Below are 27,917 nucleotides of genomic sequence, written 5' to 3' on the forward strand. Positions count from 1 at the left end.
TCCCTGATGGCTCTAACCTTGTTATGGTTGAAGCAGAAACTGGCTGGGATGACTTTCAAAATCCAGAGAATGGACAAAAAGAGATGCTTTAAAATTATACTCTCTTGGAAGGGCTCATATTTCTCCACACTGACATTGACTTTGACCCCAAATAATAATTATATGTGGAAGCCAACAGGGTTAGAGCTCTAAAAAGTGTCTCCTCTCCCTCTTCCTCCTCCTTCTGCTCCTTACACAAAGAAGAGCCTTTGGTTCCGAGCCGAGAGTGGCCATGTAACATTTGGAAGCAGGCACCCATTCCCCTCGTCACAACTCCTACCCACTCCTACCCACGCTTTTGCTTCCTGCCTTGAGATAATATAAGCCCCTCAGGTTTTGTATCATCCAGATATTCTTTTCCTTTTTCTGATAAATTAACTTTATTATATTTTGTACTTAACAGATAAGTGGTGATTGGGGGAAGATTATAAACAATACAATTAGGAGTGCATTTCCAGCAAAAACAAAGCTTTTAGGTTTTCCTTCACTCTTTGTTAGGTATTCCAGGATCTGTAAATTAATGCCAGGGGTTTCCCTAGTGGCTCAGTGGTAAATAATTCTCCTGCAATGCAGGAGATGCAGGTTACATCTCTGGGTCGGGAGGATCCGCTGGAGAAGGGATATGGCAACTACTCCAGTATTCTTGCCTGGCAAGTCCCATGGACAGAAGATCCTGTCTGGCTACAGTCCACAGGATTGTGGAAGAGTTGGACAGACCTAGCAACTAAATAACCATTAATGCCAACAGTTTTCTACACTTGGGGCTTACCTTCCCCTTCCCCACATGCGAGCACACCCGAACGTGACGCCGGTTGATGACCTGGGCTCCCAGTTATTCCCCAGCCAGGCCCCATTGCGTTTCGCCCACTTCCCTCTGAGGCCCTGTCAGGCCCTCTTCCCTGCAGCCCAGACACCTGCAGGTAACATCGCTGATGGGAGCTACCTGGGACCTCAGCGGTTGGGGTGGGGAAACGTGAGTGGAGCAGTAACTGACACGAGCCCAGGTGGGCCTGAGGAGGAGGAGCAGTGAGCATGCGCCACCGGACCTGGGGCGGCATGGAGGAGAGCCAGGAGGTGGGGGAGGAGCCTGGAGGAGCGGGAAAGAGCTGACTTGGCGGTGTGGTCGCTAGCGGTGACCTGGACGCAGAGCAGGTAAGACAGCAGCCCTGGAGGGAAGAAGAAGGCCCCTCCTCTCTCCCCTTGCTCCCCATGACTCAGTGACCCCGAATGAGTTTAGTTCTTTCGGGACTGGCTTGTCTTGCAGAAGGAGTGAGATTCAAGAGCAGTTGAATGTACCCCTCGCGTCCCCCCTCTCCCCCACACCTATCTGCTGATGCCTGCTATTACTTTAACAGCAGATAAGACCTTTCACTTCCATACTTACAAGATTGATCATGAGACAAAGAACAAATGTTCCCTGACCCAAATGTATCCATAGTAAAGAATAAGGGACTAAAACGGCCACCCACTCCAGTATTCTTGCCTGGGAAACCCTCATGAACAGAGGAGCCTGGCAGGGTACAGTCCATGAGGTCGTGAAAGAGTAGGACAGGACTGGGACTAACCAACAGTGAGGGACTAAGGTGAGACCTGTCCCGTAGATAGAGGTTAGGAAAAGGGACACCTCCTTTTCCACCTAGATACTCTGATTTGACTCACCAAGGCATCCTGTGGCTGCAAAACTCTCCCAAGTGCTTCTGAGTGTAGCGGAATATGAGAAACAGCTCTGGTATCTCTCTTATCTTGGTTTAGATCTGCGATTTCTCCTGCTGCTGCTTTCCCCCCCCTCTAAAAACATACTGTATCCAAACTCTAGGAAAAAATGCTTTCATCAACCCAGCATCTCCACAAACTCCTTGTCATTTGTATTCTTTTTTTTTAATTTTTTCTGTTTATTGAGTTGTTTTTGATATATTACATTGGGTAAATTTAAGGTATACATTGTGATGATTTAATACATATATATTGCAGAATGATTACCACCATAAGATTAATTAATGCATTCATTTCCTCACATAATGAACTCTTTTTGATAAGAACACTTTAAGATTTAGTCTTCTAACAAATTTCTTTTTTTTTTTTTTTTTTATTCTTAAAAAATAATGAAGGTTATGCCTGCCTGTTTATTTAAACCCATTCAGTATTAACCCTGCAAAAGCAGACTCTGGTCTCTATAACCCGTCAAAGCAGGGTTTTTGGTTTTTTTCTGTTTCTCGAACCCAGATGCCAATAACTTAGTGGCTCAGTTGGTAAAGAATCCGCCTGCAGTGCCAGAGACCTGTGTTCAGTCCCTGGGTTGGAAATGGAGAAGGAAATGGCAACCCACTCCAGCATTCTTGCCTGGAAAATCTCATGGACAGAGGAGCCTGGTGGGCTATATATAGTCCATGGGGTCACAAGAGTCAGTTACGACGTAGTGACTAAACCACCACCTCCTCAACTTTAATGATGTGGTTGATATGGAGACTGTTTAATCTTTGAATCCCTCTCAGGCCTTGAATTTGTGACCTCAGTTAATACTGCATTTCCTCCCTTACCAACCATGGCTTCCATGTCACTGTTACTCTTATTTCATCCCCTACCCCATAGCTGTAGAAATTCCTCAAAGTTCCACGCACTTTCCCTTAGCAATCTTGCCCATTTGTAGGAATCAATAATCACTTTTTAAAACCATCTCTGCCTTCTTTACCTGTTGCCCAAGACTCTCAAAAAGTCTAAACCAAAATTCCACCTATGTATTCCACCTGTACATCCCCATCAGGCTCTTCCAAGTCGACATGTCCCAAATGAATCCATTGTTATCCTCTAGCCTTCTGTTTCTTCCCCAGTCTCTCATCTCTTATGGAGTCACCCAGAGTTGAATCCTCAACATTATCTTGGAGTTACCTTTGTTTTCTTCCATTTCCTGCTAATTAGAGCCCAGTCTCCGTAACTATGCTAATACTTTCACAGAAGTACAATTGACATACATACAATAAGCTGTACCTAAAGTGTCTAATGTGATAAATTTGGCCATATGTATATGTCCATGAAACACACAAGATAGTGAACAGAACTATAACAAAAAATGTCTCAGGCTCCCCTTCCCAACTGTCCCCTCCCCAGCCCACGCAGCTATCTGCTTTCTATTACTAAAGGTTACTTGGCACATTTTAGAATGATATTGATCTTTTCCTGTGATTGTTTGCCATTGTGTTCTTTTGTGAAGCATGTGTTTAGTCTTTTGCTAAAATGTTAATTTACTTGTTAGAGAAATATACTGTTATTATTACATCTGAGGGCGCTTTATATATATCCTGGATACAAGTGCTTTGTCAGATTTATGATTTGCAAATATTTCCTTCTAGTCTGTGACTTGCCTTTTCATTCTGATCATTGTGTCTTTTGAAGAGAAGTTCATAGGTTTGATGAAGTCCAATTTTTTTTTTCTTTTATAGATTGTGCTTTTGGTATTGTATCTGAGAAATCGTTGCTTAATCCAGGGTAGCAAAGATTTTCTCCTGTTTTTCCTTCCTGAAGTGGTATGGTTACAGGCCTCACATTTTAGGTCTGTGATCTATATTCAGTCGATTTTTATGTATAGCTTGAGATGTAGATCAAAATTCCTTTTTTCTTTTGCATATGGATAGTATATTATTCTGCACCCACATTTGTGGGAAATTCCAACAAAACTCTTTCTCTGCTTTGTTGAAATCAATTCATCATATGTGTGTGGATCTCTCTTTGTTTCTAGACCCTTTATTTCATACCACTGATCAATTTGTCTACAAGGATGTCAATATAACATATCTTGATTATTGTAATTTCATGATAAGTCTTGAGACCAGGAAATGTAAAGTTTGTTCTTCATTTGGAAAGAATTGGCTATTCTAGGGCCACTTAATTTCCATACAAATTGTATGGATTTTGAGTGGAATTTATTGAATCTACAGATCACCTTGGAGAAAACAGATGTATTGTAATACTAAGCCTTCAGCTCCACAAGTATATCTCTCCATTTATCATGTCTGCTTAAATGAACCACAGCAGCGTTTTGCAGTTTTCAGTATACAGGTATTATTCATCTTTTGTTAGATTAATCTCTAACTATTGTGAGTTTTATCTTGTTGGGTTCTGTGTATTTTATATTCCCATAAATATTTGTGAGCTTGTTCTGGAATATGGTTAAGTTACTTGGAAATTGGAAACAGTTTGATCCTTTTGAGTCTTGCTATAAAGCTTTGTTAGGCAGAACCAGAGCAGCACTTAGTCCAGGATTAATTTTTCTCCACTAGTGAAGTAAAACCCTGCTGAGTACCCTGCTTTATGCCTTGTGAATTACAACATTTCTACTCTTGCTGGTGTGAGCATGAAGTCTTCCTGGCCCTGTCTGAGATCTTATGGACTGTACCCTCTGATCCTCTTGGATGGTTCTTTTCCCAGCCTTGGATAGTTTCCTTATGAATAGGCGCCGATCATTATTCAGCTGAATATGCAAAAGATGTCCTCTACAGAACCCCAGAGTCCTCTCTTCTCATGTATTTCCTTCCATGAAAACTCGAAGTCCCTGGGAGTTTGACCTCCCTGTACCTACCCCTTTGTCTCCTCAACTCAAGAAGACCATTGGGATCCACCTGAGTTCTTTTTCCTTTCTTGCTGCAAGGCCTGGAACTGCTCTCCAAGCAATAAACTGGGGCCATCATAGGGTTCACCTCATTTGTTTGCCATCTTTCTGAGAACACTGCCCTTTGTTGTCTGATATCCACTGCCTTGAAAAACTTTGTTTCATGTATTTGTCCATTTTCTCAGTTATTTTAAGTAGGAAGACAAATCTAGTCCCACTTCTTCCATCTTAGCTATACAGAGATGTCCTCCATGTCCCATGACTTTATTCTACAGATTCTATTCTGTTCTCTTTCATTCATATTTTCTATTCCACTGACCTCATCGTAACATTGTAAAAACAACAATGAAATAACTTTCATTTATGAATCCTTGCTGTGTGCCAGGGCCTATGTCACACGCTTGATAAGTGTTATATCCAACAACCATGGCTGTGAGTTGTGCTTATTTACCTATGAAGTATTTAAAACATTTAGAACAGTTCAAAGTAATGTAAATATTCTCAACAACTACAATGGACAGTGCTAAATTTTGGCCACATTTGCTTTAGCAGATGTGAAAATTCCCTTTGTATCTTCTTCCCCAGATCAATTTCCAACCTTCCCTTGCTTAAGATAGCTTTATTCTGGAGTTGGCATTCTTCAGGTCCATGGATTTGTACATTTAAGGTGGACTTATCCCCATTTTACTAATGAGGAATCTGGGACATAGGTTAAGTAACATGCACAGAATTGTTCAGTTTATAACTAGTGGGACTAATTTTGGAGGCCAAATCTCTCTGGTCCAAAACTATGTATCAGTACTTCACTCCAAGAATACATTCATCTTCCCACGGTCCTATTCAAATCACACCATTTGCCAATTTTAAATGCTATCCCTGAATTAAATAAAAGATTTTAATCTCAACTTTGTAGTCCTGACAAAGCATGACTTCATTGTACGTAGCCACGCCTGCCGTGTGAAACCTCTTCCAATCATACCAAACCACATTTTTCCCCAGTATCACAGTGAATTTTCTTGCTGCTGTGTCTTGCCTATATTTTTTTTTTCTCCTTCTTGAATGTCTGCGTCTCCCCATACCTGTGGATTAAAATCGATAGTGATCTCTCGTAGCTTATCTGACAAAATACATCACTGATTCATTCATTTATTCATGTCAAATATGGATGTCTGTAAAGAGCAGATGAGCGATGGCTATTTGAATCCTTGCTCCTTCCCTCCACTTGGTATTCTGCCGCTCTACTCAAAACCCATTAGCAAAGTATTTTTCATCTCTTCCCCTAGCATTTTGCCATATTTTATAGTAATTCGCGTACATACTCTCCCCCTTCTGTATGGTAATTTTATCTCTGTATTACCGTGAATGTCTAACACAGTGCCTTTGGACATGATGGGTGCCAATAAATGTTTCTTAAATTGAATTATACACTCCAAATCTGGATATTCTGGGAAATGTAGGAATTGATAGATACAGTAGTATTTGTTTTTAATTTACTTTAAGCTACTTAAAAATTACTGAATGCAAGCATTTCCTTTTCTTGTACATCCCTAGAGCCCTTTCAAAATATACAGTGCTCTGGCCCACAAGGAGCCTTACTAGCCAGTGTTCCTCCAGCAAACCCCTGAAACACAAAAGGAAATCTCAACTCTGTGCTTCCACCCACAGAAAATGGCATTCATATCTTAAAACAAGTTGGCTGAAAGACATTTGGGTCCAAGCAAGTGATATTAGGCCAAATGTTCTCACTGAAACAATCTGACATTATCTCATATCGCAAATGTTTAGTTTGGAGTTTTGGTGTAATTGATGGTGTATTATTATTATTGCCACATTAAATGCCACTGCCATGAACAGAGTTGCTATCAGTGAGTCTTTTTATGGTCACTGAGCTGCAGAGCAACCCTGCTTGAGCTGGAATGACAGATACAGTGAATTTTTTCCTCAGCTAATTCCATGCGAATTTAGCCCCATTTTATAGTTCCCCTTGCCCTCTACAAAAACAGGATAGTGACTTTGAGATTACTCATTATATAAGGCAGAAAATAAACCATGTATTAGCACTATATATTATGCAGGGAAGTATGCTTTAAGACACAAAAAGTATTTGGTGCTGGATAGAAATGCGTGGATTTGTTTCTATGCTTGTGACACACAATTTTGCTCAGCTAGGTGGATTAACTAAAGAATGAGAAGGGAGAAAAAAATATCTGAAACCAGAATAAATATTCCAGGCTGCTTCACCCTGTTCAACTTTTTGTGCATGGACATTGCTGATTTGGACGTGTACCGTTTCATTTTCATTATTCATCCTCCCAGAAGCCAGACAGACTAGAAATGTGCTAAGGTGTGTTGTGAAAAAGTAATGAATTCTTGGCCACAAGCACCCTCCCCAGCCCACACTCCATTCACTAGCCATAGCAACACAGCAACTCCCTGAGGCTTTGGTCCAAGGAGGAGCCAACATCACCCTCCTTGAAGCACATCCATTTTCAGCTCTGACAGGGTGCATCAGTGGGCATCTTTCTGGTACCAGTGTAATTTAGATCAGTTAGCACTGGCTGAGTACCTGTGGCATACCAGACTCAGCACTACAGTGGATACAGTGTGATTCCTGGTTATGCAGCTCTCATAACTAAATAGATCTATAAAGAACTTTAAGATACTGTATTGGGGGACTATCGTTACTTGTGGCCCACCCAACAAGGAAATACGTTGTTCAGCCACCCCATTCGGTAATGAGGTATCTGTCCTGTGTGTTCTGACCATGAGATTCTTTTTTACGTTTGTTTACCTATGGCTGTGCTGGGTCATCCTTGCTGTGTGGGGCTTTTCTCCAGTTATGGCGAGCAGGGGCTACTGCCTGGTTGTGGTGGGTGGGCTTCCCATTGCTGTGGCTTCTCTTTCTGGGGAGCGCAGGCCCAAGGGCATGCAGGCTTCAGTAGTTGCAGCTCCTGGCTCCAGAGCACAGGCTCAGTACGTATGGCACACGGACTTAGTTGCTCCCCGGTATGTCGGATCTTCCCAGATCAGGGATTGAGCCCGAGTCTTCTGCATTGGCAGGCAGATAGATTCTTTACCACTGGGCCACCAGAGAAGTCCTGACCATTAGACTCTTATTCTAATTTAGAGTTGAGTCCATTCTAACTTTGGTAAAATGCAACAGCTTTCTACCCAGGACTTAATAAAAATCAGTGAAAAAGATTAATCAGGTTGGACCTACAAGCTAAAGCAGATTTGATGTAATTTACTAAATAGATACTAATAAATATATGCATGTTGATTATACATACATATGCAGTATTAAAGTTTAATAACTAAGCTGTAACTAATATGCAGAGCCAACTAAAATTTAATTAGTGTATGAGCAGTCTTGCTAACAGTGTTGCCCAAAGGGATGTCACCATCATGTAGAGTCTAGTTCTTCTCAGCTTCTCTCCAGTTCTTCTATATCTGTCTGCTCAGTTCCTTTGGTGGATCCAAAACTGGTCACCTGTGAGACCATTTGCTTAGTTTTTTATTTCAAGGCTGACATACTGTTATCGACAATTATGACCTCCTTCTGTCATTGCTCTCAAGGTTCAAGCATTTAGTCTTCACTTAAGACTTCACTATATGTCACTATATTTCAGTACCACCCAACCTTTTGTTGTTCCCAATTTGCTGTTGCACAAATGTGTGCAGTGCTGAACTGTAGGATACTCACTATTCTCCAGTGTCCACTCTGCACTGCTGTCTGTTCCAGCCACATAGATTCCTTGTCAGTCCTGAAATGTACTGATGTGAGGGGTTCTGTAGAACACCCTAGGTCTTTTAGAAAGCTAAGTGCTTTCTAAAAAAAGTTTCTTCATTGTGTGGGCATTATTGATGCACTTTTTTCTCCCTGGGGTTTCTGTAAGTAATCGATACATGCATGTTTATATGAGGTCTGCACTAGAGTAACATGATGAGCAAAGCACCATGGGAACACAGAAAAGAGACTTTGAATTCTGAAAGGACAGTGATACTTGATGATGATGGCTAGAAATTTTGGTCTGGCAGAGGAAGGGCATTCCAAACATAGGGACTGCCAGAAACATACAGTAATTCATTGTTGTGAATGGCATGTTTTAAGACTGTGTGGCCCCCAGGTGTGACTAGAGTACAGGTGACTTGAGATGAGATGAAGCGGGAAAGGGAGCAAGGTTTTGGAGGTCCTCGAATGCCATGATAAAGGTGTTGGAATTTGTCCTTTTAAAAAAAATCTATCCTTTGGCTTTTTGTTTAAGCAGGTTTTGACATCGGTTTTTGTTTTTTCAAAGGAAATAGACTGCAATGTAGTAGGTGGACCAAGAGGTGAAGGATAGTGGCAGGTGGAACAAGTAAGGTGACTGTTATCCAAGTGAGAGACAATGAACTTCTCAATGAGGACGATAGCAGGGAGAGTGGGGGATTGTGTCATTTCAGATGTAGATTACAGGGAGTTAAACTGTATGAAGGGTTGAAGGAGAAGGAGGATCAACAATGAAATTCGGGTTTCTGAATCGAATGGGTAGACTTCAATATCATTGATTCAGATTAAAAATATAGGAGGTAGTGAATGAATTTCTGTGTTAGAGAGATTTGGAGGATGGGAAACAGAGATGCCACTCTAGCCTATAATCCTTGGTTCATGGTCTTGACGTTAGTCATCCCTCTTCTAAAGCAATAACAAGGGAGAAGCTCGTTTCTGTGACCAGTGTGAAGAATGAAGCTTAGTTCAGCCAAGGTAAGCGAGAATACACCTGAGCATGAGCCACTCTGGTTATGACCAGCACCTTAGTACCTAGGCTTCCAGAAGCTCCCTGTGTAAATTGACGTTTCCCCTCTCCTCAAGAGGTAGATAGCATTATTGACTCCAGTCCTTTACTGCTTTTGGTATCCACACCCTTGATCATGTATCTTTGCCGTGCCTCCCACAGAAGACACGGTATACTTTCCTCCCTCTTGGCTCTGAGTTAACCCAATGACATGTTAGTAGGTGGGATGCAAGCAAGGGTCTAAAACGTGCTTGGGCAGTGGGGCTTGATTGCTCTTTTGTACTTCGCCCATCACCATCAGGAGTCCTTTTCCCTGAGTCACTTTTTCCCATTCACCCGTTTATGAAGCAGAGCCAGTCCACAGCATGGAGTTTAGCCACCCAGACCCACATGAAGAAATAGTTTCATGTCACTAGGGCTTTTTTGGGATCTTTTTTTGAATGCCGACCATATTTAAAGTCTTTATTGGATTTGTTACAACATTGCTTCTGTTTTATGTGGGTTTGTTTTGTTCTGTTGGCTGTGAAACATGCAAGATCTCAGCTCCCCCACCAGGAATTGAACCCATGCCCTCTGCATTGGACTTCCTGGACCACTGAGTTTTGGTGTGTTCTGTTACATGGTGAGGGGCTTCCCTTGTGGCTCAGACAGTAATGAATCTGCCTGCAAGGCAGGAGTCCTGGGTTCAATCCCTGGGTCGAGAAGATCCCCTGGAGAAGGGAATGGCTACCCACTCCAGTATTCTAGCCTGGAGAATCCCATGGACAGAGGAGCCTGGCAGGCTACAGTCCATGGGGTCGCAAAGAGTCAGACACGACTGAGTGACTAACACAGTTTAGGGAGGTTATGCAGTGAGAACTGATACAGCTAGTGAGTGGAAAACATGGCTCTTGGCGGTGATCCTCTCAGCTTCTCTTCAGCCAGCCTGAGGTTGAAAGAGGCTGGCAGAGCCCCCAGCTTGTACATGCTGGTCTGAACAGCAGCTTGCACAGCGACTGCTGAGGTTAAACAGATCTAGTCATATTAGTGATGGGACCCTTCACGGATTTTCCGCCACCACTTGAAAACCATCCCCTTCTGTTCATGAATGGCATTGTGCTTGTGTTTCTCAGATCACTAGAAACAGAAATTCCTCGCTTAGTGGTGGACTTTTTGCAAACCTTAATTAATCCCAAATCAAAAAATTAATGCTGTTTTGAATCTCAGTTTTTTATTCCATCCTAACTCTTAACTTATTTATGGGGCAGGCTGTTGGGGGAACTTGTTTCCTTTTCTGCAGAAGTAGACTATCTGGTCAGATGCCAACTTCAAATTCTTAAAGACAAGTATTAAGTAGACCTTTGGCCTTGCTTTTTCTGCGTAAACAATCCAAACTCACTTAACCTTTCCTCAGAGGTTCAATTTGCCAATTATGTGACTGTTCTTTGGTCTTTTCTGAACCCTTTTCTACTTTGTTACATCTCTTTGAGGTTGTAAAGACCAAAATTGGACTGGTCTTTACATCGGAACTGGTGCGAAGTGTGACCCCTGTGCTCTTGGGTCTTTGAGAGGGTGCCAGGTCAGATACCACAAGGTTGGATTAGTTTCCATTGCACAGTTACAGAGGGTCTGTGCTCGCTTTGGATATCCCAGCCACCCCTGGGACTCCCTGTCTTGTAACTTTGGCATTGACTTTTTTATATATAACTTTATTTTTATTTATTTTTAGCTGTGAGGGTCTTCGTTTCTCTGCAGGCTTTTCTCTAGTTGTGCCAAGTGGGGACTACTTTCTAGGTGTAGTGCACGGGCTTCTCATTGTGGTGGCTTCTCTGGTTGCAGAGCGTGGGCTCAATAGCACACAGGCTCCAGTAGTTGTGTCTCCTGGGCTCCAGAGCAAGGGCTCAGGAGTTGGGGAGCATAGATTGGTTGCTGTGCAGCATGTGGGACCTTCCTGGATCAGGGATTGAACCCATGTCTTCTGCATTGGCAGGTGGATTCTTAACCACTGAACCACCAAGCAAGCCTGGCATTGACTTTTGATACTTCAGACTCTTAATCTGTTATTTTGTATTTGCCATGACCACTCCAAGTTGGTGATGGGTTGTGCTTCATTTTCATAGAACAATACATCCTTCTGCTGAGACTCTAATCCTTGTAATTTAGATTTGAGATTTCAAAAGTTAAAGAAAAGACAGCCACATTAGTTAATTAGAATGGTGGGAGGGAGACTATAGAGGAAGGGGCTATACGTGTACTTACAACTGATTCACGCTGTTGTTCAAAAACTAACACAACAGTGTGAAGCAATTATCTGTCCAAAAAAAGTAAATAAATGAAAAAAAAAGAATGAACACACACCACTTTTGTAATACTAATCAAAGATAGTATTATGCTTAGTTACTAAATATAAATATTATACTAAGATAGTTAAATAATACCATAAGGTTATAGCCTGCCCAAAGGAAAAATGCAAAATGGCATAATTTCTCATATCCGTGAAAGGATTCCCCCCTAAATACAAGGTGAGGAAAATTAACAATAGTCATAATAGCTAACATTTATTGTGTAAAAACAATGCTCTAGGGGCTATACTCTTTCTGTACATTTTTGTAGATTAGGCTTCCCCAAAAAGACATAGATTAAAAAAAAAAAAAGTTTGTGTGAATGTGAACTCACTAAGTTGCAGACCCAGCAGAAACCAGGAAGGGCCTGGAGAAAGTAGGACAGGAAAGGGAAGAATTCAAGCAAGTGTGCAACTTCAGGTATGCACTTTGCTCCTGGAGGAATGAAATCCATTCCAGTTGAACATTCCTGGGATAAGTCATCAGGACAGTGTGGCATTAGACACAAAATGAACTCATAGATCAGTAGTACAGAATAGAGTCCAGAAATAGACCTATATGCACATGGTCAATCTATTTGCAGTGAAGAAGGAAAGGTGATTCCACTGAGAGCTATCAGTTCAGTCGCTCAGTTGTGTCCAACTCTTTGCAACCCCACTGCAGCATGCCAGGCATCCCTGTCCATCGTGAATTCCCTGGGCTTGCCCAAACTTGTGTCCATTGAGTTGGTGATGCCATCCAACCATTTCATCCTTTCTCCTCCCACCTTCAATCTTTCCCAGCATCAGGGTCTTTTCCAATGGGTCAGTTCTTCGCATCAGGTGGCCAAAGTATGGGAGCTTCAGCATCAGTCCTTCCAATGAATATTAGGACTGGTTTCCTTTAGGATGGACTGGTTGGATCTCCTTGCAGTCCAAGACTCTTAAGAAGAGTCTTCTCCAACACCACAATCCAAAAGCATCAATTCTTCGGCACTCAGCTTTCTTTATAATCCGACTCTCACAGCCATACGTGACTACTGGAATAACCAAAGCTTTGACTAGACAGGCCTTTGTTGGCAAAGTAATGTCTCTGCTTTTTCATATGCTGTCTAGGTTGGTCATAGCTTTTCTTCCAAGGAGCAAGGATCTTTTAATTTCGTGGCTGCAGTCACCATCTGCAGTGATTTTAGAGCCCAAGAAAATAGTCTCTTACTGTTTCCATTGTTTCCCCATCTATTTGCCATGAAATGATGGCACCAGATGCCATGATCTTAGTGTTTTGAATGTTGAGTTTTAAGCCAGCTTTTTCACTCTCCTCTTTTAATTTCATCAAGAGGCTCTTTAGTTCTTCTTTACTTTCTGCTGTAAGGGTGGTGTCATCTGCATATCTCAGGTTATTGATATTTCTCCCAGCAATCTTGATTCCAGCTTGTGCTTTATCCAGCCCAGTGTTTCTCATGATGTACTCTGCATATAAGTTAAATAAGCAGAATGACAATATACAACCTTGACGTACTCCTTTCCCGATTTGGAACCAGTCTGTTGTTCCATGTCCAGTTCTAACTGTGGCTTCCTAACCTGCATACAGATTTCTCAGGAGGCAAATAAGGTGGTCTGGTATTCCCATCTCTTGAAGAATGTTCCACAGTTTGTTGTGATCCACACAGTCAAAGGCTTTGGCATAGTCAATAAAGCACAAGTAGATGTTTTTCTAGAACTCTCTTGCTTTTTCAGTGATCCAGCAGATGTTGGCAATTTGATCTCTGGTTCCTCTGCCTTTTCTAAAACCAGCTTGAACATGTGAAAGTTCTCTATTCATGTACTATTGAAGCCTCACTTGGAGAATTTTGAGCATTACTTTGCTAGCATGTTGCTGCTGCTGCTGCTGCTAAGTCGCTTCAGTCGTGTCCGACTGTGCGACCCCATAGATGGCAGCCCACCAGGCTCCGCCATCCCTGGGATTCTCCAGGTAAGAACACTGGAGTGGGTTGCCATTTCCTTCTCCAATGCATGAAAGAGAAAAGTGAAAGTGAAGTCACTCAGTCGTGTCCGACTCTAGCAACCCCATGGACTGCAGCCTACCAGGCTCTTCCATCCATGGGATTTTCTAGGCAAGAGTACTAGAGTGGGGTGCCATTGCCTTCTCCGTGCTAGCATGTTAGATGAGTGCAATTGTGCGGTAGTTTGAACTTTCTTCAGCATTACCTTTCTTTGGCATTGGAATGAAAACTGACCTTTTCCAGTTCTGTGGCCTACTGAGTTTTCCAGATTTGCTGGCATATTGAGTGCAGCGCTTGCACAGCATCATCTTCCAGGATTTGAAATAGCTCAATCAGAATTCCATCACCTCCACTAACTTTGTTCATAGTGATGCTTCCTAAGGCCCACTTGACTTCACATTCCAGGATGTCTGGCTTTAGGTGAGTGATCACACCATCGTGATTATCTGGGTCATGAAGATCTTTTTTGTACAGTTCTTCTGTGTATTCTTGCCACCTCTTCTTAATATCTTCTGTTTCTGTTAGGTCCATACCATATCTGTCGTTTATTGTGCCCATCTTTGCTTGAAATGTTCCCTTGGTGTCTCTGATTTTCTTGAAGAGATCTCTAGTCTTTCCCATAATCCTTTTTAATAAACGACACTGGAACAATTGGCTGTCAATATGCAAAAAATTTAAAAAATGAACTTCAGTTCATACTTCACATTATATACAAAAATATCTTAAACTAAAAATAGATAATGGGTTTAAGGCAAAACTTAAACTTTGAGACTTCTAAAATAAAACAGAAAATCTTTAGAACCATGGATTAAGCAGAGATTTCTTAGATGTCACAAAAAGTATAATCCATAGAAGAAAAAATTCTTATATTGTACTTAATCAAAATTAAGAATGCTTACCCTTTGGCAGACTCTGCTGAAGAAGGATAATATCAAGCCATAAACTGAAAGGAAAGATTTACAAATCCCTATCTAATAAAGGACTTGTACCCACAAGATATACAGAACAGTCAAAATTCAAATATAAGAAAACAGTAAAAATGAAGAAACGTTTTGAAGATATGTACATGGAAAATCATGTAAGATCATGCATGGCATCCAGTCCCAATCACTTCATGGCAAGTAGATGGGGAAATAATGGAAACAGTGAGAGACTTTATTTTCTTGGGCTCCAAAATCTCTGCTGATGGTGACTGCAGCCATGAAATTAAAAGATGCTTGCTCCTTGGAAGAAAAGTATTACCAACTTAGACAGCATATTAAAAAGCAGAGACATTAGTTTGCCAACAAAGGTCCATCTTGTCAAAGCTATGGTTTTTCCAGTAGTCATGTATGGATGTGAGAGTTGGATTATAAAGAAAGTTGAGTGCCAAAGAATTGATGCTTTTAAACTGTGGTGTTTGAGAAGACTCTTGAGAGTCCCTTGGACTGCAAGGAGATCCAACCAGTCCATCCTAAAGAGATCAGTCCTGGGTGTTCATTGGAAGGACTGATGCTGAAGCTGAAACTCCAATACTTTGGCCACATGATACAAACAGCCAACTCATTTGAAAAGACCCTGAGGCTGGGAAATATTGAAGGTGGGAAGAGAAGGAGATGACAGAGGATGAGATGGTTGGATGGCATCATCAACTTGATGGACATGAGTTTGAGTAAGCTCCAGGAGTTGGTGATGGACAGGGAAGCCTGGTGTGCTGCAGTCCATGGTGTTGCAAAGAGTTGGACAGGACTGAGTGACTGAACTGAACATGGCAAATACTTATGTAAAATGCCACATCATTAGTCTTTAGGGTAATTCAGATTGAAACAACAAACATCTATCACTTCAAATCTACTAGAATGACTATAATAAAAACACAGAGAGTTACAAGTGTTGGTGAGAATGTGGAGAAACTGGAATGCTCGTCTGTTGATGGTGGGTATGTAAAATGTAGCACCCACATTGAAAACTAGTTTGTGCTTTCATGAAAAGTTAAACACATATTTCCCATATTACCCAGCAATTCCACACTGAAGTATCTACTCAAAAGCCAAAACAAGAAAAAGAAACAAAACACATGTCCACACAAAGACTTGCACACAAATGTTCATAGTAACATTATTCATAATTGCCAAAGAGCAGAAATTGTGGTTGACATATGTACACTATTGATACTAGGTATCTAATAGATAACTAACTGAAAATATACTCTATAGCACTGATGCTGCTGTTTAGTTGCTAAGTCACGTCAGACTCTCTGCAACCACATGGACTGTAGCCTTCCAGGCTCCACTGTCCATGGGATTTCCCAGGCAAGAAGACTGGAGTGGGTTGCCATTCCCTTCTTCAGGACATCTTCTTGACCCAGGGGTCAAACCTGTGACTCTTGCTTGGCAAAGAGTTTTTACCACTCTTTACCACTGAGCCACCTGGGAAGCCCCTGCTGTATAGCACAGAGGACTCTATTCAGTGCTCTGTGGTGACCTAAATGGGAAGGAAATCCAAAAGAGAGGGGATATGTGTAAATGTGTAGCTGATTCACTTTGCTGTACAGCAGAAACTAACACAACAGTGTAAAGCAGCTATATACCAATAAAAATTTAAATAAAGAAATGTCCACCAACTGGTGAGTGGGTAAATAAAATGTGTTATAATCATACAATGGGATACTATTTGGGACATAAAAATAAATTATAGTTCATGTTACAACGTGCTGCTGCTGCTGCGTCGCTTCAGTCGTGTCCGACTCTGTGCGATCCTATAGACGGCAGCCCACCAGGCTCCGCCGTCCTTGGGATTCTCCAGTCAAGAACACTGGAGTGGTTGCCATTTCCTTCTCCAATATGGCTAAACCTCAAAAACATTATGCTAAGTAAAAGCTTGGTGCAGTGGTCACATATTATATGATTTAATTTCTATATGAAGTGTCCAAAAACGACAGATCTGTAGAGAAGAAAATACATTTAAGTTGACTATGACTCAGGGTAGGAATAGGGATTAAGTGCCAGCAAGCATAGGGATTTTTTTTTTTTTTTTTGCAGAGGTTTGCAGAGAATGATGGACATATTCTAAAAGTGGATTGTGGTAATGGTTGCATAACTCTGAAGATTTTCTAAAAATCATTAAATTGCACACTTAAATTGGTTAATTTTATGGTATGTAAATTACACCTCAGCAAAGCTGTTTTTTAAAAAGATTATATTTTTTTAATATTTTTATTGAATTGTAATTGATTTACAGTGTTGTATTTACAGTGTTGCTATGAATATAGTGGTGCATGTACATTTTTGAATTACAGTATTGTCCAGGTATATGTTCAGGAGTGGGATTGCTGGATCATATGGTAATTCTATTTTCAGTTTTCTGAGAAACGTCCATACTGTTTTCCCTAGTGGCTGCACCAACTTACCCCACCAACAGTGTCGAAGGTTCCCTTTTCTCCATACTCTCTCCAGGATTTATTATTTGTAAACCTTTCAATGATGGCCATTCTGACTGGTATATGGTGGTTCTTTCTAGTTTTGATTTGCATTTCTCTAATATTTAGCAACTTTGAGCATCTTTTCATGTACCTATTGACCATCTGTATTTTTTCTTTGGAGAGATGTCTATTTAGGTCTTCTGTCCATCTTTTTTTCATTGTTTTTCTGTTGTTTCTGTTTTGATTTTGTGTTGTTGTTGAGATGTATGAGCTATTTTTGTATCTTGGAAATTAAGTCCTTGTTGGTAACCTCATTTACAAATATTTTCTTCCATTCTGTGGGTTGTCTTTTCATTTTGTTTGTGGTTTCCTAGGGAAATCATATTGTATATACAATTTTGCATTTGACTTTTTTCACTAAAAACTATACCATAAGTATTTGTTAAGTCATTAAAGATAATTTGAAAATATCTTTTTAATAACTACTTACTATTTCTTTATATAAACATACCCAAGATTTATTTAATAGTTTCCTATAGACTGTTTATGATTTTTAAAAATATTTTGTTTAACCTCTTTGTATACAATAACTGTGTAACCACAGACATGTTCACCTCTCAGAACTTTAATTATCTGATAGGAAATGAGCGTAATTAAGAGTTCTGACTTCTTAAAGACAAAATGGCTATTCTGAATATTATATAAAGTCAAGTGTGAAACAGCATGGTAACGACAGAAACCATCTAGATGTTAGCCATTATTACTGCTATTAGCAAACTTTATAAAACTTTAAATTTATGATTATTCCTCAGAATAGAATCACAGCAGTGAAATCTCAGGGCTTATTTTATTTTATTTTATTTTATTTTTTGGATCAGGGCTTATTTTAAAACAACAACAACAACAACAAAACACAGCTCTCTAAATTAGAAGCAGGCAAAACACGTTCTTGGCTCTTCTCTGTCCCCCTTTCTCAGTCTGGGAATCCAAAATGATTCTTTGCATTCTTGCTCTGATGCCATGAAGAGTTCCATGGCTGTAAACTTTTTATTTCTTCAATCACACCCCATCAGCCTGTGCTTTCTCTCCTCGTGGGGTATGGACTAGGTGGCCTTGGATAAAAACATTGAACAAAAATGACCGTGGGTGACATGACTTATATGCTTCTTCACTGGTAACATAGTTGCCTTTTCGTAAGGCTCACTAGAGCCTAAATCTAGAGAATTGGAGCATGGAGTCTTCAAGATTCTCTAGGAAGGTTAACGGGGAAAATCGTTGGTCACTGAGTGTTCAAATCACAGACCACTTTGCATGTTGTTGTCCTGCCCTAATTCCTTAGCCTGGTAGGCAGGGGCCTTAATTATTTACCCCCTATTTACTTCTTCAGCTTTATCTCTTGCTTCACTGTCCCTCCAATGTGATGCTAAAATCATACAGTAGAAGGTCTTGCCATTCCCCCAAATATGTCAGGCTTTCTCCCCCACAAAGCTCTGTACACCATGATTCCCTGCCTTGAACACTCTGTACCTATCCCTACTCCCTTTATTTGGCTATTCCTACTTGTAATGCTGGCATCGTCTAATAAACTACATCTTCTTGGAAGTGGTTCTGTTCCCAAGCCCAAGTTTGGTGCTCCCTCTTTAAGCTTCCATGGCACCCTGTCATTACCCTTACTGGATTTAAATGGCCTGTTTATTTGCCTTCTTCCCAATCACATTATGTGGCAGCCATGGGGTTGCATCACTTTGATCTCCCTTCAAGAAAGAGCTTGCTATTTAACTGCAAGGAGTGCAGTTAGCTGACAGCCTCCAGCTGTTAATGCCTTCAGGATCTGCCCCAGCTTTCAAGCTGAGACCATGATCTTTTCCGGCAGCCGCAGCCAATGACTGAGCATAATAGCGGCACTGGGGCCGACTCGGAGCTCCTGCAGTGGGCAAGCTCTGAGTTGGCCAGCTCGGTCAGATCTGCACGGTGGTCTGCGGTGCTCACCACCTCATCACACTTCTTTCATCTCTCCTCTCACACATGTCATGTCTGCGCTGGGGGCCGAAAATGTTCCCTTTGCAGTCTCACCTCCTCACCCTCACTTTTATGGAATTGCTCTCCAATAAACCTCTTGCACACCTCAATCTATCACTGCATCTGTTTTCTGGAGAACCTAAGACAGACGATGAACTTTTTAAAGGAAAGGGCCATATTCTTATTCAAGTTGTATCTCCAGCTCCCATAACAACTCACAATAGGATCTCAGAAAATAATTTGGGAAGAACTGAATGAATGAATGAATGCTCAAGATAATGGTTAACTTTAAATGATATCTTAATCTTAGGTAATTCACAAATGCCAGTCAACAGTCAAGAACATTCTGATTTGGAGACCCCAATTCATTCATGAAATGCATTGTAGGAATGACATAATTGTGCCTTTTGAAGTGGACATTTTCCAACGGTTGAATTAATGCTAAATATAAATTACCCCTTAAGAGAATCGCATGGTCTGCGGTAGTGGAGTATGAGTCATAATAGATATTTGTATTTGAAATTACACAATAGCTATAAAATTATTATTTACTGTCAAAATAGCAAATTTTAAATAGTATGGCTTATGCCTGGAAACCCTGTCTCAATGTTGCTCTATAAAATAAAATCCAAAAGCATTAAACATTTTCCAAAACCTGGACCCTCTTTACTTGGCACCTGGCACAATGCCATCTGTATCCAGGAAGCAGCTCCCCCGTAGACTATGAACTGCTTGAGGACAGCACTCCGAGAGCACACCAGGCACTTCTTTGTATCTAATCCCTCCCACCCTAACTTAAACTGAAGCTGAAACCAGTACTTTGGCCACCTGATGTGAAAAACTGACTCACTGGAAAAGATCCTGATGCTGGGAGGGATTGGGGGCAGGAGGAGAAGGGGATGACAGAGGATGAGATGGTTGGATGGCATCACTGACTCAATGGACATGAGTTTGAGCAAGCTCTGGGAGTTGGTGATGGACAGGGAAACCTGGAATGCTGCAGTCCATGGGATCGCAAAGAGTCTGACATGACAGAGTGACTAAACTGAATTGACCCTAACTTCACCCCCAGCATCTGTAGGAGCTGCTTTGTGTTGGAAAGCAGTGCATTTCAAATGAAATGCAAGCTTCATCACTTACTAATTTTGACCTTCATCATCTAAAACTCTTCCTTATTTTCCATCTTATAAGAATTAGTAGTGAGATTTGGAGATCCTGTTTCCTCTCTTCTGCTTGCTCTCTCTCTGCCTCTCTCCTCTTCTTTCCTCACCCTTTCCTCTTCTGATTTTTCCTCCTTCTCTCCCTTTCTTCCCCTCCCCTTCCTTCTTTCCTTTCTTGTATTTTCCAAACATTTATTAAGTATCTACTATGGCAGGTGCTTGGCGGCAGTGGTGAATAAAGCAGACAAGGCTTATGTCCTTCTGGACCTTCACGGTGGGGGTGGAGATTATAAAAAACAAGGGACTGGCTGCAGGACTGTGGTGGGCCGGAAACTGCCCCCGCCCACCCCGCAACATCCGAGTCAAACCCCTGGTGTCTGTGAATGTGACTTTGCTTGAGGGGGACAAAAGGAGGGGGTCTTTGCTGGTGTGATTAGGCCCAGGATCTTGAAATGCAAAGACAGCTCTGGTTTATCTGATTGGTCCCTGAATGGACCCTGCCAACAGTTTGGAGATTATTCTGGCCTCTAGAACTGTGAGAACTCATTGCTGTTGTTTTCAGCCAGCAAGTTTGTGATAAATTTTTTTTTTTTTTAATCAGCCATGGGAAACAAACATAAGGGGACATGAAGCTAGGGGCGCTAATCTAGGTCAGGGGATCTGGGAAATGTCTGTGCAGAGACCTTGGTCCTCCCGTGCTTTCCTGCCTTCTGCCCCCTCGCACTTGAGGGTATTGTCTCCATTTCTAGACTCTACGACCTTTCCTCTCTGTTTGATCCAGTCTTGCCTTTCCGTTGTCCAGAAAGTTGGAGATGAATTCTTATAGGTTTGCTTTAGACCCTCCTTGCTAAAGATTCTTAGGTCTACACTCCACATTTCTAGAAGAGCACCACTGACCTCCCTCAGCCTGGGTAGTGACAATGACAGAGAAAGGAGGCAGCTAGGGCCCACTTTGCCAGCAGGTGCTACTTCCTGACATAGGACACCGTGAATCACCGACATAAAAGACCCAGATGAGTATCACAAAAGTGAAGGTGAAAGGCGTTCAGTTGTGTCTGATTCTTTGTGACCCCATGAACTACATAGTCCATGGAATTCTCCAGGCCAGAATACTGGAGTGGGTAGGCTTTCCCTTCTCCAGGGGATCTTCCCAACTCAGGTATCAAACCCAGGCCTCCTGCATTGCAGGTGGATTCTTTACCATCTGAGCCACCAGGGAAGCCCAAGAATGCTGGAGTGGGTGGCCTATCCCTTCTCCAGCAGATCTTCCTGACCCAGGAATCAAACCGGAATCTCCTGAATTGCAGGCGGATTCTTTACCAACTGAGCTATCAGGGAAGCCCTGGGCATCAGAAAGTGAAAGTGAAAGTGAAGTCGCTCAGTTGTGTCTGACTCTTTGTGACCCCATGGACTGTAACCTACCAGTGTTCTCCGTCCATGGGATTTTTCAGGCAAGAATACTGGACTGGGTTGCCATTTCCTTCTCCAAGAGATCTTCCTGACCCAGGGATTGAACCTGGGTCTCCCACACTGCAGGCAGACACCTTACCGTCTGAGCCACCACGGAAGTCCACCAGGGAATTCCACCAGGGCATCACAAGCACTGCACTTTAATTGCACTTCAGATACCCTATTGATTGTATGGTCTTTGGCAAGTCGTTTAGGTTATTTATGCTTCAGTTTCCTTATGTGAGAAGTGAGCATTTGGGATGGTTCAACCCTAAAGTTCTCTTGTTTTGTGCCCATGCTCAGTCATGTCCGACTCCTTGTGCTGTAGCCCGCCAGGCTCCTCTGGCCATGGCATTTCCCAGGCAAGAATACTGAAGTGGGTTGCCATTTCCTCCTCCAGCGGATCTTCTTGACCCAGAAGATTAAACCCGAGTCTCCTGCATTGTGGGCAGATTCTTTACCCACTGAGAAGTTCTCTTCTGGCTTTAAAAAGAATCCTCATTTCATAGTCAAAGATTTTTCACTTTTGTGGAGAAATATTTTATGCAAGTTGACTTGGGATCCTATATAACTAACTTTGTAAATAAGTTCTGCAACACACATTATCTGAAAGGAAGGCGATCTGAACACTTAGGTACTATGTGTCCCTTGGTTTTTCCCAGCCCGGGTAATTCCCCATATCAGATACACAGGTGATTGCTGATCTTGACATTCTCCCAAAACACACAGCTCAAGTCAACCTTTGAGAATTAATTTTTTAAAAGTGTCATGTGTTTCACAGTGTCATGTCCAGGGGTAAACTTAAGCAAGTAGTATAAGGTAAATCATTCAACCGAAAGAGGTTCTCTGTCATACTTCCTTAATAAGATTGACAATTAACAGGTGCTGGGCCATGCCTGTGTTGGATAATTCATGATTCAAACAAATCTCTGGTTCTGTGCTCTAGGCAGACTGGACTGAAACACGCCTGCTCTTCCCTAACTCTCCTCTCTCTTGTCTCTCCCCTGCAAACTAAATGACACTGGATAATATAAATTACTTCAGTTCAGTTCAATTCAGTCACTCAGTTGTGTCCACCTCTTTGCGACCCCACAGACTACAGCACGCCAGGCCTCCCTGCCCATCGCCAACTCCCAGAGTTTACTCAAACTCATGTCCATTGAGTCAGTGATGCCATCCAGCCATCTCATCCTCTGTTGTCTCCTTCTCCTCCTGCCTTCAATCTTTCCCAGCATCAGGGTCTTTTCAAATGAGTCCATTCTTTGCATCAGGTGGCCAAAGTATTGGAGTTTCAGCTTAGCATCAGTCCTTCCAATGAATATTTGGGACTGATTTCCTTTAGGATGGACTGGTTGGGTCACTTATATACATCAATAGATATTTTCATCCAGTAGCCCACTTCTTTGCCTGACACTGCAGGAATCAGAAATGCACAAGACATAAGTGGTCCGTGCCATCAAAGAACTTACCTGTGCAAAGATCGCCAAACACTCGTGTCTGCAGTAAGAACCTTTATAGGAGTACTTGAATTTGTTGGAGAAACAAAGAGCAGGAAGCAGACACTGTGGTCTGAAATCTAGTCCATGAATATAAGTCATCTATAGAGACCCTAGAGTCTAGCACAATTTATCCAATAAAGCAAGAGCCCAGTAGATGTGAATTGAATGGATAAATATATGGTTGAAAGTGGGTAAGAGTGGTCAGAAGGTTTCCAGAAGAGAAACTTGAGTTAGGATGTAAAGGATTGAGAGACATGAGATGACATAAGGCAAGAGGAAACTTCTAGAGGAATATAAGCAATGTTGCCAAAATAGACTCTGCCTAGAAATAAAAGTAGGATTTGAATGGAGAATTAATGCTGAGGTTGATTCTCTAAAGGCTAATGCTGTTTCAGTCCATGGCTTATACATTGTTGAATAGTAGAAATGCACAAGGCATTTCTGCTTCTGCTTCATAGTATGCTTCTAGCATTTGTTAATTTTGGCAGCAGAAACGAGAAATCCAAGGACCTGGGAGACAGGCATGGCCTCCCTCTGCAGCTGACCTGCACAAACTTTCCTAAGCAGATGCCAAGGTTTTCATGTGTTTCTAAAACTTCCAAGTGTACAGGGAGAATCATATATACAGCTGGGACTTCCCTAGTGGCTCAGTCGGTAAAGAATCTGCCTGCAGTGGAGGAGACCTGGGTTCAATCCTTGGGTCAGGAAAATCCCCTGGAGAAAGAAATGGCAACCCACTCCAGTATTCTTGCCTGGGAAATCTCATGGTCAGCGGCACCTGGTTGGCTACAGTCCATGGGGTCACAAAAGTCAGTCATGACTTAGCAACTAAACCACCAAAAACACTACCACAGGATTTGTGTGGCTATCAGCAGCTGAGCCTAAAGAGGTGTTGCTTCATGGTAAGACAAGCTGGGGTGTCGTCCTAGGACATATGCCATTGAGAATTGTCCCAGGGCAGGATATTTCCCCCAAATTTCCAGAAACCAGTCACAAAGGATGACCAGGATTCTTCTCAACCTCCTTTATTCTTCTCTGTGGGCCTGGTTCTCTACATCTGAACATCTTTCTGGTCTTTCTTTCTTGCTCACATCCTTAATAGTTGTCATGGAGTCAGATGGCTTCCAGAGATAAATTAACTGTGATGATGCTCCATTTAGGATCCATATGGTTTCTATTACCCAGTGAATCAGAACTAACATTCTGACTTTGTATGTAAAACCATTCGCCAGGGTTCTTTGGACCTCATTCCTGTCCCTTTAACCTACATCTCAGTTTCTGCACTTGTATTTTTGCATCATGGAAAGTTAAATATCAGACTGTTGGAAGGCAGTTTGGTGTATAGAATATTGACTTCAAAACTGACAACCTTGGCTTGAGACTAGACTCTGTCACAAATGAGCTATCTGGCCCTGCCCATGCCTAAACTTCATTTTCCAAAACCATGGCAAAAAAGGAACAACAGTACGTAACCTGTTACCCTCACAGGATTATGGAGATAATCTAGTAGGATAGTGCATGTGACAGCCTTTGTAGAATGTAAGGCACATAAATATGTTAAAAAGTTGTTTTTTCTTTTTTTTTTTGAATAGTACATAGAGTTTTTTTATTTATTTTTATTTTTTTTTTGCATTGATTGATTTTATTTTTAAACTTTTCTTTTTGAGTCTTCTCTAAGCATATGGCATTCTCAAATTACTATTTCTGTTCCATTATACAAATAGCTATTGAAATCCCAAGACTTTCATAAAACCTGAGTCAGGTGAGTGTTGACAATGTCTGTTGAATTTCACAATCTCTTAGAATTTGATTCTATAGCTTCTTATCTTTTATGCCAATATCTAAATTTATTCTTGCCCCTGTGGCTAACACTGGCGTGCTCAGATATATCCGCTGAATTAATATATGAGTGACTCAATGTCTACTAGCCAGGATAGTCTAGGCTATGCTTCAATAACAGAAAAGTTGTGAAACCTCAGTAAGTTAATCTCATAAAACTTTATTTCTCATTCATGTAAAATCTGATGCAGACCAGTGAGGCTGGAGGAGGTCTCCAGAGACTCAGAGAGTCAGAGTTTTTTCTGCACTGGAATCAAGACTTGGTTTCCAAGATTGCCACAGAGAAGGAGATGAAAAATGGAGAAAGCTCAGAACTTTTAATTGCCCTGACTTGAACATAACAGGTGTCTTTTCCACTCATGGCCTATTTTGTTGTTATTGTTGAGTGGCCAAGTCATGTCCAACTTTTTGCAACCCCATGGACTGCAGCATGCCAGGCTTCCCTGTCCTTCACCATCTCCCAGAGTTTGCTCAAACTCATGTCCATTGAGTTGGTGATGCCATCCAACCATCTCATCCTCTGTCATCCCCTTCTCCTCCTGCCTTCAATATTTCACAGCATTAGTGTCTTTTCAAATGAGTCAGCTCTTTGCATCAGGTGGCCAGAGCCTATTGGCCAGAACTAATTGTAGAGACCAACCAGACTGCAAAAAAGGCTACAGAGTGCAGGGGAGCCAATGCTGAGTGCCAGACTATTTGCTGGGTACTAACTTCTCTGCCTGTGAAGAGCTGGCTCATTGGAAAAGATCCTGATCTGGGAAAGATTGAGAGCAGGACGAGAAGGGGGCGACAGAGGAAGAGATAGTTGGATGGCATCACTGACTCGATGGACATGAATTTAAGCAAGCTCTGGGAGTTGATGATGGACAGGGAAACCTGGAATGCTGCAGTTCATGGGGTCTCCAAGAGTCGGATATGAGTTAGCGACTCAACAACAACTGCTCTGCAACACAACATGGCCCTCCATCTCAGCAAGGGTCTTGCCTATTACATTCCAAGTACTGTCCTAGCACAGGGAAACAGAGCAATGTGTAAGGCAGACAAATTCCCTGATTTGGGGGAGGATATGTTGAGGTGAAAGGTTGAAAACATTCTGGCTGCACTCTGATGTTACAGTACATTGTTCTGTCTGTACTTCCACTTCAGTTATTGTTTATCCCTGTACTTGTATCTTTTTCGAGGGTGTCCAAGTTCTTGGAAGAATAGAACCATTCTGATCACTCTGTGCTTCTCCCGGGAGAAATGACACTTACTTGTCTTGTTTCAGCTCATGTCTGCTGGTCATGAGGGTCAGAAGCCCCTGTGGTTTCAGCTGGAAGGAGGGAAGGAAAGCTTGGAGGCAGCGCCTTCCAGCTGGCCTTGTTTAGATTGGCACCGTCTCTGTAAGCAACCATGACTCCAGAGCTGCTGGAAAATGTGCTTATCACCCTAGGGGGCTGAGCAGGAAGGGGAAGTTCCCAGCTGATAGAACTTGAAAGAGAGCTAATGGAAAACTGGCTTCAGCCTTTTGGTGGATAAGCAGGAGGAAGATGTGGGGCTCAGCCTCGGGGAATGAGCAAGCTGTGATATTATTTTCACAGTCATAGCCAGAGAGAAAGGAAAACTACTGTTAGTTTTCATTGGCTGAATGGAAGAAATACACAGTTATGTTTCCTTTCTCGGCTAGTTCCTTGTGACAGTCCTTCCCTTCTATCACTGGAGTTCCCTTCAGCTTAAAGGAAATATTTTTTTTCCTTATCGGCCAAAACCCTGGTACCAGTCTCTAAGTCGACTTCACCCAACCTGACTTGTTCCTCTAATGCAGATTGGCATTTCTTGATTCTCGGCACTGCACTTGATACTTGTTCTGAATATTGTTAGCATCCATGTCTACCACCTCTGTCTCCAGTTCACCTTCTGTTACATGGACAGAAAGCTAAAAGCTACATTCCCCAGTCTCCCCTTTCTGTTAAGTCTAGGTGCAATGAGGATTCTTCCATGAGATGTCCTCTCATGAGATTAGAAAGTGGAAGGGAGAAGTACCATCCTCTCCAGGGTTGGCATTGGTTGATGCACATGATCATCACATGAGAGCTTGTGCAGTGACCAGGGAAGCTGGTCTGGGAATGAGATTTGAGGCTGTGGAGTAGCTGACATGTGAGCATGGTCTTCCGCAGTTTCTGAATTGGAGGTGGCAGCTGCAAGAGAAGCTTTGAGGCCTAGAGGTGGCCCGTTTCAAGTTCCTGCCTGTCTTTCTGCAATTTTGTAACCACTTCAGTTCAGTACAGTTCAGTTGCTCAGTCCTGTCCGACTCTTTGCGAGCGCATAAATCGCATAAACCGCATAAATCGCAGCACTGTCCATCACCAACTCCCATAGTTCATTCAAAATCATGTCCATCGAGTCAGTGATGCCATCCAGCCATCTCATCCTCTGTCGTCCCCTTCTCCTCCTGCCCCCAATCCCTCTCAGCATCACAGTCTTTTCCAATGAGTCAAGTCTTCACATGAGGTGGCCAAAGTACTGGAGTTTCAGCTTTAGCATCATTCCTTCCAAAGAAATCTCAGGGCTGATCTCCTTCAGAATGGACTGGTTGGATCTCCCTGCAGTCCAAGGGACTCTCAAGAGTCTTCTCCAACACCACAGTTCAAAGGCATCAATTTGTTGGCGCTCAGTTTTCTTCACAGTCCAACTCTCACATCCATACATGACCACTGGAAAAACCATAGCCTTGACTAGACGAACCTCTGTTGGCAAAGTAATGTCTCTGCTTTTTAATATGCTATCTAGGTTGGTCATAACGTTCCTTCCAAGGAGTAAGCGTCTTTTAATTTCATGGCTGCAGTCACCATC

At 42.1% G+C, this 27,917-nt stretch overlaps 1 long non-coding RNA gene across 1 annotated transcript in view; it reads left to right on the forward strand.

The window, feature by feature from the left end:
* Positions 1-599: 599 nt before the first annotated feature.
* The window catches only part of LOC132342147 (uncharacterized), a 54,641-nt gene continuing 27,323 nt past the window's right edge, over positions 600-27,917 (forward strand). Inside the window, exon 1 of the long non-coding RNA XR_009490397.1 lies at positions 600-1,191. This is a non-coding gene — a long non-coding RNA (uncharacterized lncRNA). The remainder of the gene's footprint in view (positions 1,192-27,917) is intronic.

This window comes from Bos taurus, chromosome 14 (genome assembly GCF_002263795.3).
Source record: "Bos taurus isolate L1 Dominette 01449 registration number 42190680 breed Hereford chromosome 14, ARS-UCD2.0, whole genome shotgun sequence".
NCBI classification, from domain to species: domain Eukaryota; kingdom Metazoa; phylum Chordata; class Mammalia; order Artiodactyla; family Bovidae; genus Bos; species Bos taurus.